Source organism: Pezoporus wallicus, unplaced genomic scaffold (assembly GCF_028554395.1).
Source record: "Pezoporus wallicus isolate ANWC-B61680 ecotype Strahan unplaced genomic scaffold, APGP_CSIRO_Pwel_v1 contig_7204, whole genome shotgun sequence".
Classification (NCBI taxonomy): domain Eukaryota; kingdom Metazoa; phylum Chordata; class Aves; order Psittaciformes; family Psittacidae; genus Pezoporus; species Pezoporus wallicus.
The window spans coordinates 1,186,224-1,206,312 of NW_026634996.1; positions in this window are offsets into that span (position 1 = coordinate 1,186,224).

The following is a 20,089-nucleotide window of genomic DNA, read 5'->3' on the forward strand; positions in this document are numbered from 1 at the left end:
ATCTTGGAGGATGACAGGATTATTTTTCAAAATTTGCTGGTAGCCTAGAACAAGATCATAGTAAAAAGAATAACTGAAGGACTGAAGAACATGCTTTATAGTCTTTCAGGATTTCAATCTATTTAACATGTCAGAAAGAGTAAAAATATAATTTGTTTGCAAGTGGGGAATACCTCCAAGGGAATAGAAGTTTTATAGCAGAGTTGGTACAAAAGAGTTATATTAAGAACCAACAGCTGAAAAGTGAAGCTAGACAAGGCAATTTAATCAAAAGTGTAAAGCAGATATTTTGATATTGAAGAGGATCAGGGATATTTGAATATCAGCTAATGACTGTACTCCCATCAGCAGATAATTTTTAGAAACAATTAGACTTCTGAGACTTCTATCTGGTAAATCCTCAAATGCGAAATGAGCAGACCAAGATAACTTATATCTATTGCTGTGATCTATAGCTATACTTCCTAGTAATAACACCTGGAGAACCATCTCACTGCATGTTTGGGAACTGCATAGCTGTTACACGATAATGCATTTAGTTAACAACAGGTTACACAGCATTCTATAAACAACACACTACCCTTTTCTCTGTCTCACAGAAGAATAAAATAGGACTCGTATTTCTAAGTAAAATTATTAATTTGTACTGGGCTTACCTGAATACGTGTCAGCAGCAGTGAGGTGCTGCCCGGTCATCCCCTGTATGGAGCGGACAGTGCTGCCTGGTGCCGAACACAGCCACTTCCAGCCAGCTCCAATGGCCCCACCACAGGGCAGGGCTGAGCGCCTTAGCCATGGGGGGGTGCTTCAGGGAAAGCCTAGTATTATGGATAGAAAGAGCTAAAGCAGTATGGAGCAATAGACATTAAACGAAGGCTAGGTCCTACCACTGTGCTACGCAGTATGAGAAAGTGAGATAACCTAACTTATCCCTAAGTTAAAAATTCTTCACCATTCATTGCTGGTTTGCTTTCAGTTAGTGATGCTGATCAACAGGATGGATGTAGGGACTATTTATCAACTAGAAGAGTCAGCCTGAGCTGCAAAGCTCTGATCATATTCAGAGCTTTCTACTGTGCCCCTGTGGTAAGCTTATGTTCTTAGGCTAAAGGAAGGGATGATTATGACATATATCTTAATTTTCTTGTTATATGCAGCTAATAGCTCTTCTTGTACACCAAAGCTAGATAGACACTGGATATACTAGCAAAAATCCCATACAATTTTTGCAGCACTGATGAGGCAGGAATGCTGCTGTACTTAGAAGGTTTGGCTGATGTGGTCAAGCTTGATATTCAGATGGATTTGCTTAGAAGGAATTGTAAATGATAATCCAGTATAACAAAGCATTAAATATGTTGTTACATATCAGTGGGGCAAAATTAAAGCAATCAATTGATCTGAGAGTTCAGCATAAACAAATAATGCAAATATAAGGCTTAGCCAATTGCCCTCAAAGGCTGCTGTCTCCCCTGTGAAGGGGGAGAATATGAGCTGCTGGAAAAAGTACTGCATCTAAAGGTAAGTGGAGCCATTTCCATTAAAGGCAGGCTCGGCTTAGCTCAGCTCCAACTGGACTCACCAAAATGTGACTCCTTCTCTTCATCTCAGACTCCACAGTCCATGCCTAAAAAAAAACATGCTTTGAATCCTAACCATTCTATGGGTGCATATAAAAGTAGAAAGATACAAACTGGATGAGATTCCAGAGAAACACAAGTGGCTGATCTGCACAAGTGCAAATTCATACCTATATATAAATACAGTCCCCCTTTATAATGTGTTTTACCATTTCCTAGGCTACTGAAGTGAAAGCATTAAACAAACTAAATCAAAAACATTCTCTTCCTTGCACTTCTCAGATAACATCCCATAGAGTCAGAAGAATAGCCCTTGGAAGAACTTATCACCTACTCGTTGAAATGTCTTTGTTAGGAAAGAGAAATTGAATCCCTTTATAATTAACATTTTATTTGGGTCATTGAATTTAAGCAGTTTGCTTTTCCTTTTCTCCTATATGTGGTGCTATATGCCACAGTGTTTCTTCACAGTAACGCTTTATAGAGAAATATAGTAATTGTATCCACTCAACTTCAGATAGTCTATCTAGTTCAAGCACAGAATGTCACTAATTTTGCAATGCTTTGTAGACCCTGAAGCTGGTGGAAGTAGTGGGATTAATACCGATTTCAAACTCCTCAGTTGTTTCAAGAAAACATCGCAAGCATGCTAATTTAACATTTGCTTCTATATTTTCAAATTTTTGCAACAGCTTCACTATTCAAGACCTAGTGACCTAGTCACTGGGACTTTACTGGGAGAATTAGCCACTGCTGGCATTATCCATTTTAGTGCAATGGAAGAAACAACACTTGAGGAAAAATGTGTATGACTAAACAAGATATCACCAAAGAGAAAACTGTATTGTAGCTGTACAGTATAAAATCTCCAAAATTGTTCTAGCAGGCCTCTGAAGAGCTGAAGGTAAAAGAACTGATTGATCTTAATAAACCTAGTATTTGTAAATTATTGAAGAGAAGTTCATCACTGTGTGAAAGAACAGGTTACAAGATTGGCAGAATAAAGGTATTTAATTCAAGAAGACATGGTGAGTGTTACAGTGGATTAAGAGAGAGTATTAGGTCTCGCAGAAAGGCAGAATTTGACAGGGGGCAATAACAGATGAAAAGAAGAACAGATGAGGGCTAAATATTACATATTTACTAAAACAAAAAACAACAAATACAACCCCCAAAAAGACAACAATAACAACCCAGAAAACCCAATAATGTGATAGTCAACAGGGAATAAAGCAGTTGTCTGAAGTGAAATATTCTGCCCTCAAATAATGACAACTCCCCTTGAAACAAGTTGATTTACAACATGGACCTAACAAATATAAATATATCTGGAAAGCAAAACAATCATACAAGTGAAAAATAAGCCACAGGTTTACTAGAAACACAAAAGACTTCCGACAATCTTTTAAATAGCTCCAAGGAGAGCTTCAGTCTTCTGAAATTGAATTCTTAACAGTGAAAATGAAAACAATCAACCCAGAAACTTTATCAAATGGCTGTGAAAAAGGCAGTTTCTGGATTTAGTAGAAGTTTTGCCTGCTTCAGTTTATGACTGGGAGATTACTTCTAAAGTAAAAGATGAATAAACACTTAGATATGCTTTGGAGACCGTTTAAGTCAGGTCTAAATATATCAAAAGTAAATTTCACTCTATTGGCTATATGGAATCTACTTTCAGTAATTTCATGAAAGCCTTTCATATTTTCTGTCATTAAAAAAAAAAACAAACAAATAACAGGAATAAAAGAAGAGTTCTTAATTTTTTTGATGGAAAATATTTAAGCATCTGAATAATCACTGAGGGGGGAAAAAAAACAGACAAGTTTACTGAAAGATTTTAAGACCTTCCCAATGAGCAGGTGGCAGAATAAATTTAAGTTAATGGCTTTTCACAAAACTAAAATTGTGAGTACAGCTTCATGATGGGCCCAAAATACACTTCTACAGAATTTATTTTTTTTTTTTCATCTAATAACATCTGCCACAATCCCTGTTTGATCACTTGAGAGGCACAAAATCTTCAACCATGTGGGAAATAGCTACATCCAGTTCTAATAATTCTTGGATTTCAAACAACCAGTTTCTGATTTCTTCCCCTTAAAAGAATAAGTAAATATGGCAAATGACTTTTTTATGCATATAAAAGGTATATTCTTTTTACATGTACACTATCAAATAACTTTTTATTTCTGTTCTCTCCCAAATCTCAGTTTCATTATCAAACATATTGCATGCATGTTAGTTCACTCAGTTTCTGTTCAAGGAAACTCACTCTTCCCCCAAGTCCAAGAAAAAATCTAGGTGAGTTATAGAGCATAGTACAATTGAGAGACCCAACCACCAGCAGGATACCACTAAGATTTGGTTCTTACAACATGTACGCAGCTCTACACTATTGTTCCAGTAGGTTTTACACATCCAGGCTCTATTTGGGGCATATATGGAACCTAGGGGAGGCTGATGCAGTGGACCTGTGATTACTTATAATTGCTTCCACTCACAAAACCTTCTTGAGAAAGTAAGGTGGAAATTTGATCTGAAAGACTATTTCTGATTTTTGGCTGTTACTAATTTTGTATACTGTTCTTAAAAAGCACACTAGTGGTAACAGTGTGAGATAAATTATAACCTAGTAGCTATTGTCTGTTTCATATATCATTTGATACTTATAGTCCAAAAAGCAAAGTACATTACACTGAAACAGGAACAGTTACTGTAAGAGGACTAAGCCTAATTATTTATCAAGTATAGAAGTATGAAAATAAGTGGATTTTAAGCTTTAAGTATAAAGGATCAGAAAGCACTACCTCTTCCCCAACCCCAACATGACAAATGTTAGTGTTATTTTCTTTATCACCTCAGAAACATAACTGTTTCAAGTACAATATTTAGGAGGTAAGACCATTAGTATAAATATAAAGGTAAACCTTAGCTTTCCACTGTTTCTGACCAAGATGGAAATTAATTTTTTAAAAATGCATTTTCTGGAAGAAGGATTTGGCACAGTATGAGCCTATATTTCCCCTGAGTTCCCAACATGAAAAATACAATATTTTTCTGTGTGGTTTCTAGGATGAGCTCTGTTCAGCTTCAGGGTAACCTCTAGTTTACACTGAAGGAGATAACAATTTATCCCATTTCTGCTCCTTCATGTTCTCCACTAGCAAAACTGGACAGAGTCGATTATCCCTCAGAATAATTTTCTTCTTTGAAATTGAAAAAGAAGAGCACAATAAAAAGGAGACAACTGTGATGTATTAATCAAAAGAAGGGGTAAAACTGGTATTTAGGGAGAAGAAAACAACTACAAATAAAACCAACAGAATCATAATGAGCTAGCCATTAGAAAAAAGAAAGTCAACAGACAGACATTACCGTAATATAAATATACATTTTTATAATAGAATTGTTATAAACACAGTCTGACAATCCAGCTGTGCAGCTGGCAAAAATATATTTTTTCCCTTCGCCAGTATATATTCTGGATTGGCAATGTTAAGTAATATCAGTAAGTAATAACTGCAAAAAAGTTGTCATCCTTCCGCTTCGGAATGCAGCAAGTATAATCTAAGGAAGTATATTTTAAGATATAGGAGCAACAGAGGACAAACCCACCTGGACATAAATAAACACGTTTCTTTTTCTCATTCCTTGCTAGAGTTTTATTATTTATCAAAAGTATCCATTTATTCATCCTTTATTGGGATTGAATATCTTTTCCCCAAAATAACTTATGTAAAAGGTATCAATAAATCAGTTTCCGAAAATTCAAGATCATCCCATTTGCTTGTATGAAATTCAAATATATTTATTTGGAAATGGCAGAAAGACACTCCATGGAATTTCCAGTTTCCATGCCTTATATTACATGACCATATCTTTTCAGCTACTTTCAGGTCTGCTGATGCATAAAAGGCAGAAGAAAGGCATAGGTTTTGTACATGTACTCTTACAAGATTGACCAGACAGACGTGACAGACCAAAAAGATGTTTTCATCCTTTACAGAGGAGTTTTATGCTTGATATAGAACGATATCTGATATATTTCATGAATATGCTGCTTACAGCTTATTAAAAAAAAAAAAGGTTAAAATAATTAGTAGCTCGGATTTCTTCCTACTGACATTCATGGGCACTATGAACTAAAGCTGCCATAGTATTGGGTTCATTAGTATGTTGAAACAACTTTCAAACCTTGTACTTATAAAAGACCGTTGTATGCAGACTGGTTATTTAGAGTTGATGGGCTTCTGAAAAACAACTGTACAACAGATAGGTGAAGCTTTCCCAGACGTTATATCTCTAGAGATTAAAAGAAAAAAAAATTTCCTTTTATATCCGAAGATTATCAGTTTTTCCTACACGAAAGCATTACAGAAACCTGTTTATCTATGCCCCTAGGGAAAACCAGCTAGCCACAAATGGTGATTTTAAGATTACATAACAGTACTCGCTATAGGGTATTTGGCAGCTATAAAACCCACAGTGAAATCTTACTTTCAGACTACCGTTATTTAAAGACACAGATCTTTATTCCTTTAGAAACCACTGCATTATTCAGAAATATAAAACATAACTTCTACGAGCACTGGGTAGCTTTGTTCTCTTTCTCTAAGACTTTGTGGCTTGCTGAATTAACGGTGAAGAACCATCACCAGAAGCAATTAAAAAAAAAAAAAAAAGCACCAATAACAACAACAACAAAGTTGTTTCGCCTCTTCAATGTTAAATTAATTACATGTTAACACATACCTAGGATTTGTGCACAGAAATCTTACCGAGAGATTTCTGCATAAAAATCAATTAGGGTTCCACTGTTTGGAATTTATAATAAACAGGCACTGAGAGTATTTGCCTGTCAGGGCCTGAAAGAGGCTTGTTAGCATCATTCTAGATTTTATTGTTACAAACACTTCTTTTTGACCCTTTCTTTAAACAAGAAGTCAGAAGCAAGTTACAGAAGTAGAAACGCTGTTTCCTACTTAAGCAAAGATCATCTATATTGATATCTGAAACCTTAAAGGATTCCAGAGACCAACTCTTAAAGACAGGTTTTTGTTTTAATATCCCAAAATATGAGCTCATTTAAAGGCCAATTATATTATCACCCTTCCTTCTTTAAACCTTTGTGATGACCTTTCTCCGTCATCAATCACTTTTATACAAAATGTAGACTCTTAAATTCAGCAGTGATGGGTTAAAACGAAGAACATACTGTCTTGAACCACGTCCAGTAACTACGGTTCTGTGATGTAAATACTAAAGGCTGCAACTTAAGTAAATTTCAAGGATCAGGGAAAAAAAAAGCAACTTCATGAAAAAGCAAACAAACAAAAAAGATTTATATGTAAAGAAAAATCCATAAACTGTTACAGGATATGAAGAACCACTTAAGAAACGCAAACCATTTGCACTTGAAGAAACTATTCTAGTGTTTGGTTTTTATATAGCTATAAACCCCATAACAAAATCTAACCTGTGTAAATAGATTTATATTTTCACTATTTTGTTGATATGATACTACATTATGATGGTGTATGTGATAATGCATACAATATATAAGCTACATGGAATGTGTATTGTAGTATTTATTCTATTGTGAATTTTGCAGACTGAGGTAAAACTTACAATTAGTAATTGACATGAGCTCTCCTCCTTCCAGATATTTTCTTCACTCCTACTTTCCCCTTTTTTTTCCCTTTTCCCCTTATCTCAGTCTGAGGATGTCATGTTCTTAGATGGACTAGGACAAGTGGCAAGACCCACTCTTTTCTTTTTCTCTTAAACCTAGAAAATACATGCAAAAAGTGCCTTTCTTTGGTACAAAATCCAAAATGTGACATTTTGCATACCTGTTTATGACTAGTGATTCCAAAGAAATTCACCATATATCATTTTCAGAATATCCATGCTTGAACTGCCCTCTCTTAAACAATGTTTTTTTTAATGCAATTTTAGTTAGAGAAAAATAAACTTTTTATCAGTCACTTTGTTTTACTTTAAGCTGTTGTAAGGTTTGCTTACTGTATAAATCCACAAGTAAATGACATTTGCAAAAATATATACTTAAATTCAGTTCTTATTTATACTGCACCTAACAGCAAGCCATGAATAAAATTAAATACTGAAGGTAATAGTCAGGTTTTGGTAACAAATTTCAAAACTATTTTAGACTTTAATTGCATTGCCTTCTAATGTCAAGTTGAATCCTAAACTAGCTGGACATTTGCTTGCAAGGAACTTTCCCATTTTTAATTAATTTGCAAATAACCCAAAGACATAATCTTTATAATTAAGTCTTCTGGCTGATCATTGCTATTTAAGGAGAAGATATTCATACTCACATTAGGAGCCAGTCTGCCCAAACATATGGGGGCTTAGGAATACAAGTCTCTGCCTAGAGCATGTCCGTGTCAGCAGCAGCTCCCATGTCAAGCACAGAAGCCTCTCAGCAATCCTTCTGTTACCAAACATGCCAATTTCAAACTGGATCATAAGCCATGTGCAGATTTCTGGGACTGTTTAATACCTACACTGTGAACTGCAAAAGTTACCTGTATTGTATTATTTGCAAGGAAGCTGTAGAAACATGGCAGTTTTGCTTCTCCCTCCCCCAGATATTTATTTTTTTTTAATGATAAACAGTTTGATTAAAAGTTGTTGCCTTCATCATTAAAAACACTGTGCTGCAAATATTTTCACCATCTCACCAGCTGTTAGTTTCAATAGTTTGTTCTCATAAGATAATAACTAGCAGCTCCTATCTGGCATTTCCTTTTATGATACAAAACCTCATTTTTTATTCATTATCAAGAGACCTGTCAGGAAACTTTTACCAATGTAATTTTTTCCATTACACATGTATTATTTCTTCCTTCATTTCTGCTCACATTTCTTCAGATGGACAACTCCTGATTCCGACAAAATTTGTGCCTAATATAGGCTCCAGTTAAACATGAATTTTTCTAATGGCTATAATATCCTATTCTACTATAAGTGAAAGCATTTAATTGTATGATTACTGACCTCTTTCATCATTATGAGAAGAAAGCCCTTATACCTTATCCTCATCAAGTCACAAGGGGTGTGCTGCCTGGATTTAACAATCATTCTCTTCAGTTAGTATGTATCATTTCATTAACTATATTTGTGCTGATAGCAAAACTGGCTGATAAGTTAAAAGATCATGCTGCCATCCAGACGGACCTGAACAAGGGGAAGAAATGGGTTGAGAAGGACCACATGAAGTTCAACAAAGTGAAGTGTGGAGTCCAGTACCTGGGAAGGAAGCATCCCATACACCAGCATATACTAGGGATGCCCAGATGGAAAAACAGCTTGGCAGAGAAAGAATAGGGGTCCTGTTGGACACCCAAGTTTAACATGAATCAGTAATATGCCCTGGTGGCAAAGGCTGATGGTGTTATGCACTGCATGAGTAAGAGCGCTGCATGAGTAAGAGTGCTGCCAGCAGGTGTTGAGGGAGGTTGTCTTTCCCCTTTATTCAGCATTGGTGAAGCCACACCTGGAGGGTTGGGTCCAATCCTGGGCTCTTCAGTATACAAGGGACATGGACATACTGGAGAGAGTGCAGCAAAGGGCCATGAAGGTGATGGACTGGAGCATCTCCTGTATGAGGAAAGGCTGGAAGAGCTGGGACAGTTCAGCCTGGAGAACGCAAGGCTCAGGAGGGATCTTACCAATGTGTGTAAATACCTGAAGGGATGGCACAAAGAGTACAGAACCAGGCTCTTTTCAGTGGTGCCTAGAGCCAGGATTAGAAGCAATTAGCATGAACTGAAACACAGCAGGTTCTTTCTGAACATCAGGAAACGCTTTGTTACTGTGAGGGTAACTGAGCACTGGCACAGGTTGCCCAGGGTGGTTGTAGGGTCTCCCTTCTAGAAGACTGACTGGACAGTCCTTTAAGAGACATCTGGACATGATCCTGGACAGCCCAGTCTATGTGGCCCTACTTGAGAAGGAAGGAGTTGGACCAAGTGAACACCAGAGGTCTCTTTGAACCTTAACCATTCTGTGATTCCGCAGCTTCATTTGAAGATGCTAGATTAATGTCTTATTCTGTCTAACTTCTGAGGGAAAATACACTAACCCAAAAGGATTTTGTACTCTTATTATCAACATGTTAAAAAACCTCACCAGTCAATAAATTAGCCTATCAGCATTATCATATTTGTTTCTGCTCCAAATAGCTATGAATTTTAACTAGATGCTACCCTGAAATTTCCCTCCTATTATAAATGTAAAAATACAAATAGTGTTAACAACACTCATTAGGCTGTCCATAACCATCAGTTGCATATGGCAATAAAAATAGATTATTATATATTTACTTAGCCATATTTCTGATTGTTGCACTTGTTCTTTTAATAGTTTTGACTAGAACAAAGTTATGAAGTAGGTAACCAAAAATATTTATCTACTACAGATTTAGGTTTTAGTCTTAAAATTGTTTTTCACTCAACCCTTATTTTTACCTCTTAACAACTCTGCTATATGTTTATTTGACCCCAGGCACACTGGCTTCCAGCTATATGTATGAACTAAGCCTATTCTGTCCTTTAGTTTTGCCTATACCCTGTGTTTAGATGCAAAAGAGATGTGGTGAGTACTCCAGTACTGTTCTAACAATCCTTTCAGAAGGCAAGACATTCTCTCAGCTCATTCATCTTCTTAGGAACAAACCTCAGAGCACCACAGCACAAAACAGCAGGGCTTTGCTCCCCTGGGAACACCCATATCCTGATTTGGGGATAACTGCACACAGAAGACTTTGCTGTGGGAATACTTATACTCAGGTTAGGCTAACAGGAAAACTCCGATCCCGGTACTAATTAGCACAGATGAGTCTGCAAAGAAGATATTCCCTATATAGATGCATCAATGCCTCCTATGTGTTTTTTATATTTCCTCTCTGGGACTAATGGATATTGGATGGTCAATGGTCACAAAATTAATTCTGACTGCTGAGAATGAAACATTAGAGAACATAAATGGATAGAATATGAACAGAATTGTACTAGGGAACAGAGTTTGAATGGAAAAAATAATGGTTAAAATATTTTCACCTCTGGCTACAAAGTAGGACAGAATGAGCAAAGGACTATGAAAATTCACTACAAAGAACAGAGGGGCCAAGAAGCACTGTCCAGTGCCCTGAAAGAGCCAACACAAGCAGTACTGAAAAATTGCTTTTCTGTCCTAGAAATATTCTAGTGAAGATGCTATTAGAAAATGGTTGTTACTTTTGTAGCCTTTTAGGGTTGAAACCCTCTTCTTGAACCATATTTGATGATTTATGGTGCAAACAAAAAGCACTGAAGTTACCAATTCAGTCTTGTTCCAGAGTCTCTCTTCCTTTTTGAAAAAAAGTTAAAAAGAAATCTGGCTTAGTAGTAATATCCATGTGAGACATTTCGAACACTGTTATTCTTTCAGAGACATCCTACTTTGTTCTATAGTTTTTCTCTCTATCCATCACATTAATTGGAGACATATGACTCCTGGCATTTACCTACAGAACATCGTGTCATACTGTTGTGGGTTGACCCTGGCTGTATACCAGGTGCCCACCAAAGCCACGCCATTGCTCACCCTCCTCAGCTGGACAGGAGAAAGAAAATGTAACAAAAATCTCATGGGTCAAGATAAGGACAGGAAGATATCACTGAGCAATTACTATCACAGGCAAAACTGTGTCAACATCAGAGTAGGATGATGAAAAATAAAACCAAATCTTAAAAACACCTTCCCCAACCCTCCCTTCTTCCTGGGCTTAAATTTCTGCTGATTTTCTCTACCTCTCCCTCAGCAGCACAGGGGACAGGGGATGGGTAAAAGTAGTTGTTATAGAAAATGAACTTTCTTATGCTGGCAAAGCATATAAAATTTCCATTAGATGAACAAAAATCTGGCACTGTCCAACAACAATTATTTTGTTGGTAGCTTGCATTTACCTCTCCCTTAGCATTTCTTCTTGCGATAAAACCATGAAATTCTCCACCTTTCATATCAAACTCCAGCATAATACTGTGTTTTCCATTCACATCTCACTTGTAGGTCTCTTGTAAATAATTTTTTTTCAAGCATGTTGTATTAAATTTTCAATGCTGCTTGTTTTCTGCTTGCTTACTCATCCACCATGTGCTGTTCCTGCTGACTTTGCAGCTTTAGAGGTACTATGGCAGCACACTTTGCAATTACAGAATAAGGTTTGTGATGTCTTTTCTGAAGCCTCGTTTTTATGAACCTCATGTCACCACTCCAGCTCTCCTATGTCTCATATTTCTGTTTTCCTTACTACTGTATCTTTTTCCTCACTGTTTCATTAGATGAGTTTGATTCAATACAGCAATCTAGCAGTTATGTGCCAGCGTCTCCCTATTTTTATATTAGTCACTTAAATGAAGTCACATAAGGAATGATTATATTTTTAAAAGATAGGAATAGAAAACAGTGGTTCAATCTTGTTAAAAAAAGAGAAAACAGCATTAAAGTAATTGCTTTAAATCCTCTCATTCATTTGTTTGCAATGGCTTTCTTCAAGTAAGTATTATTTGGTTTTTACTTTCTATTTCCTTTCTTCCATTTTGGAAGATGCAATTTCATGCTTAACTACTAAAATGCACCTATATGAAAGAAACACTAATTCTCTTCAGACTGGCATCCTTTGGAAAATCAGATGCTATTTTTAGGTGATGCTACTGACATGAACACCAGCTGTTGAATCCTGATAACAATTACTCTCAATACTACATACCATTCCTATGAGAAGCTGAGAAAAGTGTAATAATTCATTAATGAAAGTTTTGCTTGAGGTAGCAAGATAAATATCTACTCTATATCTAATTTTATTCTAGTCAGAATTGTCGACAAATTACAAAAAAAAGAAAGATATAGGGCTACTAGAATTTCTATCAGATAGAAATAAATAATTTATTCTCATTTGTCTTATACAGAGACCACATTAAAGTTTTTACTTTGAATATGAAAAAATTACAACAGTTGCACAATGTCCTGTCAGTCAATAAAATGTTAGTTTACCCAGTGAGGGTGTTATGAGAAAGAAGACAAATTGCAAATAAGACTCCAGAGCAACCTGAAAACCCTTTTTATATTTCACAAACCAGGACCCAACTACAACAGCACATAAAGGACATTATTTGGTCAATGTCAAAATGTTCTGCAGGATAACTCAGTAGATGGCATTATTCTCACAGAAATATTCAAACACCGTCAAGGTGTTCAGAAACTGAAAATTTTTGGAGGTGTGATCCTTCAGACTATGTAGGCAACCAAAACCTGCTCCAAAATAAATCTTGTTGATATTAGTTGTCTCACTGATGTAAATGGAACACTTTAATGCAGTTTTTAGGGTGCATTATCAGATAGAGCAGAAGGCCTACATTTCCAATCACCTGTTACCACTGCAGACCTACCATTTTATCTGAGAAACATTTTAACCATGAAATGAAAAATGCATCAAACAGGGAATACTTGCATTTTGAACACACTGAAGTCCTGCACAGTAATGCTTTTATGATTTATATGTATGTCATATTTATTATATTCACAGTTCCATCCAAAAGCAAGAAGACTATTACAGGGTAATACCAAAGCAGTATAGTCAGATGGATGCATCATTCTGACCAAAACTGAAAAATTCCTCACACACATATCAGTAACCAAAGTTTATAGTCTGCTAAAATCGTTCATACTTTCAAAAAGTCATCTCAAGGGTTGAGGCCTGCAAGATGTATTTCATGCAGTCTATATAGACATCTACAGAAATTTTGAAAAATATATATCTTGGCATACTATGGAGTGAGATGTTGTAATGAAATAAACTTCAATGCAAGTGGTAGAAATTTAAACAAAGCAACTGTCCTGGGTTCAGCAGTAGCAGTCATGTTTCTCCTCCTTGGTAGCTGGTGCAGTGCAGTGTTTTGACTTTCGGCTCGGGAACAGAGCTGATAGAGATGTTTTGGTTTGGCCAAGGACTTTGTGAGCCTCACGCTCTGCCAGGGGGGAGGGCAAGCCAGGAGGAAGCAGAGACAGGACACCTGACCCAAACTGACCAAAGAGGTATTCCATACCACAGCACGTCATGCCCAGGATGTAACTGGGAGTTAGCCGGAAGGGCTGGGAGACTGCAGGGTTGGAGGAGGTATCGGTCGGAGCTTGGTCGGGCTTGGGGGGCGGGTTGTCGGTCAGCGGGTGGTGGGGTGTTGTATTCTGTTCCCTTGTTGTTTCCTTTGTCATTGTTGTCATTGGTGGTGGCAGTGGTGATTTGTGTTGTACCTTAGTTACTAAACTGTTCTTATCTCAACCCGTGGGAGTTGCATTCTTTTGATTCTCCTCTCCGTCCCTCCGAGAGCAGGGGGAGGGCAAGAAAGGGGGGGAAGTGAGCGAACGAATTACCTGACTGGGTTTAAACCACGACAGTTCTTTTTGGCGCCCAACGTGGGGCACGAAGGGTTGAGATAACGACAGATCTGACTGGATTAATAGTCACTCATCACAATGCTGATTTATTGGGTATCAGAGTTGTTCTTGTTGATCTCACAGCTTCAGACCGTTGTAACTTACGTAGAGCCGGTATTTGCTGTGATAGTGTTTATCAAGTGTGGGGCCTGGGCTAAGGTTCTTGTCTCACTGTGCTTTATGGCAATGGCTTGTAATACGGGTGGCCTCCAGCAGCAGGGCGGGACGGACGTGGCCGTGGACTTGTACCTGGCCGTCCGGCTGCTCTTCACCGTCCTGGCCCTCACCCTACTCTCCATCTTCGTGAGGCTGCGGGGAACTGAGGGGGAGCGGCCCCGGGAGCCGGCGGCTGCTGAAGCGGCCCGGGAGAGCGGCCCCGGGGACCAAGCGGCGGCGGGAGCGGGGCCGGAGGCCGCGAGGGGACGGCTGCCGGTGGAGGAGGCCGGGGCGGTCGAGGAGCAGAAGGAAGCGGCTGCCGAGCAGCAGGATAAGGCGGCGGAGGAGCCGAGCCCCGCGGCAGAGCCGAGCCCCGCGGAGGAGCCGAGCCCCGCGGCCGAGCCGAGCCCCGCGACGGCCGAGAGCATTCCCAGGCAGCCACCCGCCGAGCCCCAGGAGGATGCAGGAGACCACGCAGCATTTCCCAGCAAGGCAGAGGAGGAAGAGCTGGACTCAGGAAAAGAGAAGCCGGTGGTGGGAGAGCCGGCAAGCACAGCAGCTACACCAGCCCCAGTGACAAGCACAGCAGCATCGTTTGAGAGTTCTGAAGGCTCTGAATGGCCTTTGGGTATCCTTGGGACCTGCCTGCTGATTGTGATGGGGATCAGCATGTTGGCACACACACAGGCTGTGTTCTACCCACAACCATTTTGTCTGATCTCAAAAGTTAAGCAGAGTCAGGTTTGGGTCTTGTCTGGGGTTAGACAACAGTATAGGGGGACCAAGAGATTTTCCCCAAGGCTGGAGAGTCATGAGTGGCAGGGTGTGTGGGACAGTATGGGCAAGTATCTAGTCCACTGGGCCCCTCCAGTGCTTTGGAAGCGTCGGAGATGGAAGGCAGCTGTATGGAGTCCCCAGCAACAAGCTGCAGAAACTGCTTAAGGGGACAGTGAATTATTTTAAGCCTGGTGGGCCCATGGCACTTCACGCCACCAGAGCAGAGATGCAACACAGAGATGGACTCATGATCGAGGGGTGGACTTAACAATGGACACTATTGCCCAGGTTATTCACGAGTGTGAACACTGCACACAGTCTCTCCTGCTCTGGAAGACTGTTACAAGAGATGGAGCCTGACATGGACCAGATGGACGCAGCAGCTTTATAGGGACTGGTCCATGCACTAAGATAAGAGTGCACCGAGATAAGAGTGATGGTATATTGAAAATGTGGGATCTGAGCATGACATGAATGGTATGGAATAAGGGGTGGATAATGTCCTGGGTTCAGCAGTAGCAGTCATGTTTCTCCTCCTTGGTAGCTGGTGCAGTGCAGTGTTTTGACTTTCGGCTCGGGAACAGAGCTGATAGAGATGTTTTGGTTTGGCCAAGGACTTTGTGAGCCTCACGCTCTGCCGGGGGGGAGGGCAAGCCAGGAGGAAGCAGAGACAGGACACCTGACCCAAACTGACCAAAGAGGTATTCCATACCACAGCACGTCATGCCCAGGATGTAACTGGGAGTTAGCCGGAAGGGCTGGGAGACTGCAGGGTTGGAGGAGGTATCGGTCGGAGCTTGGTCGGGCTTGGGGGGCGGGTTGTCGGTCAGCGGGTGGTGGGGTGTTGTATTCTGTTCCCTTGTTGTTTCCTTTGTCATTGTTGTCATTGGTGGTGGCAGTGGTGATTTGTGTTGTACCTTAGTTACTAAACTGTTCTTATCTCAACCCGTGGGAGTTGCATTCTTTTGATTCTCCTCTCCGTCCCTCCGAGAGCAGGGGGAGGGCAAGAAAGGGGGGGAAGTGAGCGAACGAATTACCTGACTGGGTTTAAACCACGACAGCAACCATGAAAATATTAATCCAAAACACAGATATAGGCTTAGACTCCTTCTTTTATAATTTACCACTTCAAGTTAATTATTGTATCTTCAAGTACATTTTTTTTACCTCTTATTATGACATCAATACTGAAAGGAAAAAACACACCAACAAAACAGTTTTTTATTTCAAAGACATGAACAACTCTTAAAATTGGTCTCACAAGTCATACTCACCTGGAATAGCACTGCCTTCAGTTAGTGCGTATAAAAAGGTGAGTCATTTTAAGAGTTATTATAAGAACTCCAGTAGCTAATAGAGAATGAGAATAATTCTCCATTTTGAAGGACAGATTTTACTTCCATATCACACGAGTGCAGAAATAGATTTTTATTTGACAAACACAGTTAAACTAGTTAGGAAAGAGAATGTAGCCTGAACATAGGAAAAGCACTGACACGGTTTCACACCATAATACTGAGTCTTTGGAAAGATTATGTGATGATTCTGAGCCTAGAGAGACAGGGAGTTGCATGTCGCCAATGAAGAATGTAATCACTGTACCAAACAAATGTGTATTATTGTTCTAATTTAATGGAGTTGGGAATTGAATAAAAGCCTTCATAGCACATGTCACTGTTTTAAAGAATGTCCTACGTGCCTCTACTTCCTGAATATTATTAGTTGGATGTGTCACAGAACCTGATCTTGACAGACCTTGACAAAATTAGCAGAGGCTACTACCACTATTACTAACAGTAACAGAAAACTCATTTGGCAAAGTTCTGCATTAGTGAAGCTAATGGAAGCTTTGTCACTTTATCCGTCTGGATCAGGATTTCACTGTCAGAATAAAAGCCAAAAGTAAAAGGTCTTACTCCAAGTACAGGAAGTACAGTGAATATCCCTGTTAAATACTTGGTACCAGAGCATCAGTGAAACCATTCTTCAAATATTCAACATTTTCTCTCAAATATTTTAGGGATTCAGGGATTTGGTTGTTGATGTTGTTGTTTTGGGGTAAGGGGGTTGTTTGGGCTCTTTTTTGTTTTGTTTTGTTTTCTTTTCTTTTTTTAAATGAGACCTGACAACTTCAGATTGAAAAGAAAAAAAATGCACTGATTTCTGCATCAGTAATTTTTGCCTTCCTTTCACTATCACTATGTGTGTCCAGCTGGGAGATATAAGGTGTACAAGAACAAGTACTTTGAGAAGTATTATTTACTGCAGAACTCCAATACTTTTTCAGGAAAGAATTGAAGACGTAGAAGTGTGGACACTGTCTTAACTGCCCTGTTTAGCATTGTTCAGAGGGTGTACAAATTAATACAAAAGGAAAACGTAACTACCCCTAAGGCAGCAGTACCCAAGGACCCTGACTTTTCACTCATCCATAAAGCTGGGCTGGATTCCTGGGATGGAACTCCCAAGCACGAAAGGGAATTTAGAAATTTCAGACCTGGAATAAGAAATACTGGAGGGCAACACAGTTTCTTCCACTTGACCTCAATTTTGCTGGCTATGAGATCTGCAAGAGGTAAGCATTTTAAATCTGCAAATAAATCTCCATTTTGTCCTTCTGCTGATTATTTCTCTTAGGAAAAATGTGACCACTGCTGGGGTAAGCATTAAGCCAATGTTAATAGTTTAATTTCAGTACTGTTCAGGTTCCACAAGCAGTTGGAGATCGAGTGTTATCACCAATTGAGCAATTCTATTAACCTTCATAGCCAGAATTTTGCATAAAGTAATATGAACAGAGCAGAGGAAACAATAAGAGAAATGAAATCTGTAGAATAGCAGCACTGAAGGCACATTCAGAAAAAAAAATTCTCAGATCTTAAGTAAATTTCACCAAGAAAAGTGCAGTTTAGCATCATATCCACTTTGTTTCACTTTCCTGGTTTTGTGGATTTTGTTTGCTTCTCCTCCTCACCTCCTCAACAGCTATCCTTAAAAATGAATGGATTCTGTTTAACTAGAGATTTAAAAATACAGAAAAACATGGATGCTTTATTAAAGTACATTTTATGTCTTTTTCTGCAAAGATTTTTTTTTTAACGAGATGCTTTGTTTCACTAGTATTCGACAAATCTCACAGCTAAAGATTTCAAAGCCTCCTGTCTCAAAGTCAAGTATAAGGGAAAGTAATAGCCAAAAAAATTAATCTGTAAACTCTTGACTACTTTAGAGTAATTAATGAGCAAATTGCAGGATATATTTTTCACACTTGAATAAAAAAAAACAAAGTGTGTTGTAGAGAGGAGGAGAAAGCAGCGATTCTTTATCAACTACTGTGTGGAAAATATATCAGCTTTATTTCTTATGCACATTGCAAAAGGCAACTTCAGTCTAATGCGTACTTACATAGAGATATTTGTTCTTTACTCCTTTATATTCTGTACTACTGGTTTCAGTTAAGCCCAGCAAGCAGCTGAGTCCCACCCTACCAGTCACTCACTCCCCTCCACAAGTAGGATTGAACAGAGAATGGGAAGGGTAATAATGAAAAGCCTCCTAAATTGTGATAAAAGCACTTTTGTGGGAAAAGCAAAGCAGCACACACAGTCAAATTAAAATAAGGAATTAATTAATTCACTACCTATTGGCAGGCAGGTGTTTAGACACTTGCAGGAAGGATAGTAGGACACCATCATGTGTAACTGTGGCTTGGAAGACAAGTGCTTAACTCTGATCATATTGCCTCATCATCTCCACCAGCTTTTACTGCTGAGCATGACATCATATAGTGTGGGTTACCCCTTTGGTTGGCTGGGGTCAGCTGTCCCAGCTGTGTCCCCTCCCATCTTCTTGTGCACCCCTAGCCTACTTCCTGGTGGGGTGGGGTGAGTGGCAGAAAAGGCCTTGACTCTGTATACACTACTCATGGTGTTTACATCCCTGTGTTAACAACGCTGTTTTGGACACCAATACAAAACATGGCACCAATGCAGCTGCTATGAAGAAAATTAACGCTCTATCAGCTGAGGTCAGTACAAGCACTGGAATTTTAAAATTTCCACCAAAGTAGTTTCAGAATAGTTAATAAAACTCTGTATTGACAGAAGAACCATCTGAAATGTTAAAGGATAGATTCTGGCATTTTAACTGATTAGTAATTCAATTTACTTTCACTGTAGTCATTAGGAACCGTCATACTTCAGGGCACTGTCAGGCTGTTCCAGTCCTACTGCTGCAGGGTTGCCTTTGGACAGCTCAGGGATGGAGATTGAAGGCAGATGAGCTGAGTCCCTCAGCCCAACTTCCTACAAAGTTACACTGCTGTCTCCCTAGCTGTAGACAATTATTTGGCTTTTAATTCTCTGCTGACCATAGTAATATGACTGAAAAGGGAGGGAGGAATGTTTTGTGAGACCAGTAGGAAGAAAAGATACTGCGCAATATAGGAAAGAAACACAGAAAGGGATTGTTTTCGTGTGTTGCTCTGTCTGGCAAATTTCAGCTCTTTCTTTCTTTCTTTTTTGCTCAAAAGCAAAAGAATAAGAAAACCCTGGCTACACACTTAACTACACACTTAAGAGAACAAGAGCATACTTTGAGGATTACTTCATTTAGAGAAACAGAATCGTTATTTTCTTATATTTGATGCAATACAGATGGGAGGCAGCTATTTGCTTATGAGGTGAGGTGCACATAATGTATATTTGATCAACAGTGGTAACAAGTTCTTTGTAGAATAAAATGTGTATGATCTGAGAAATAAAAATGCATCATGAAGGATGGTGTGACAGCAGGGGCTTTGAAAGTACAGGCATGAAGAAACAGGGCTGTAAACAACCCCCCAATGACTAATTACCAGTTATTAAGGCATACATCCTCAAAGGCTGAAGTATGCTTAAGACGTAAAAAGGGAATAAAGTGACAATCAAAGGACAACTGGTATTCATTCATTCATCCAATATTACCAGAAACAGAACTGAATCAGCTCAAGTGAACTGACCCGAATCAAGCTCTTGTTACCTGAACTAAGATGGAAAACACATGAGCTTAGCACAGCATCTGTGGGCCTTTCC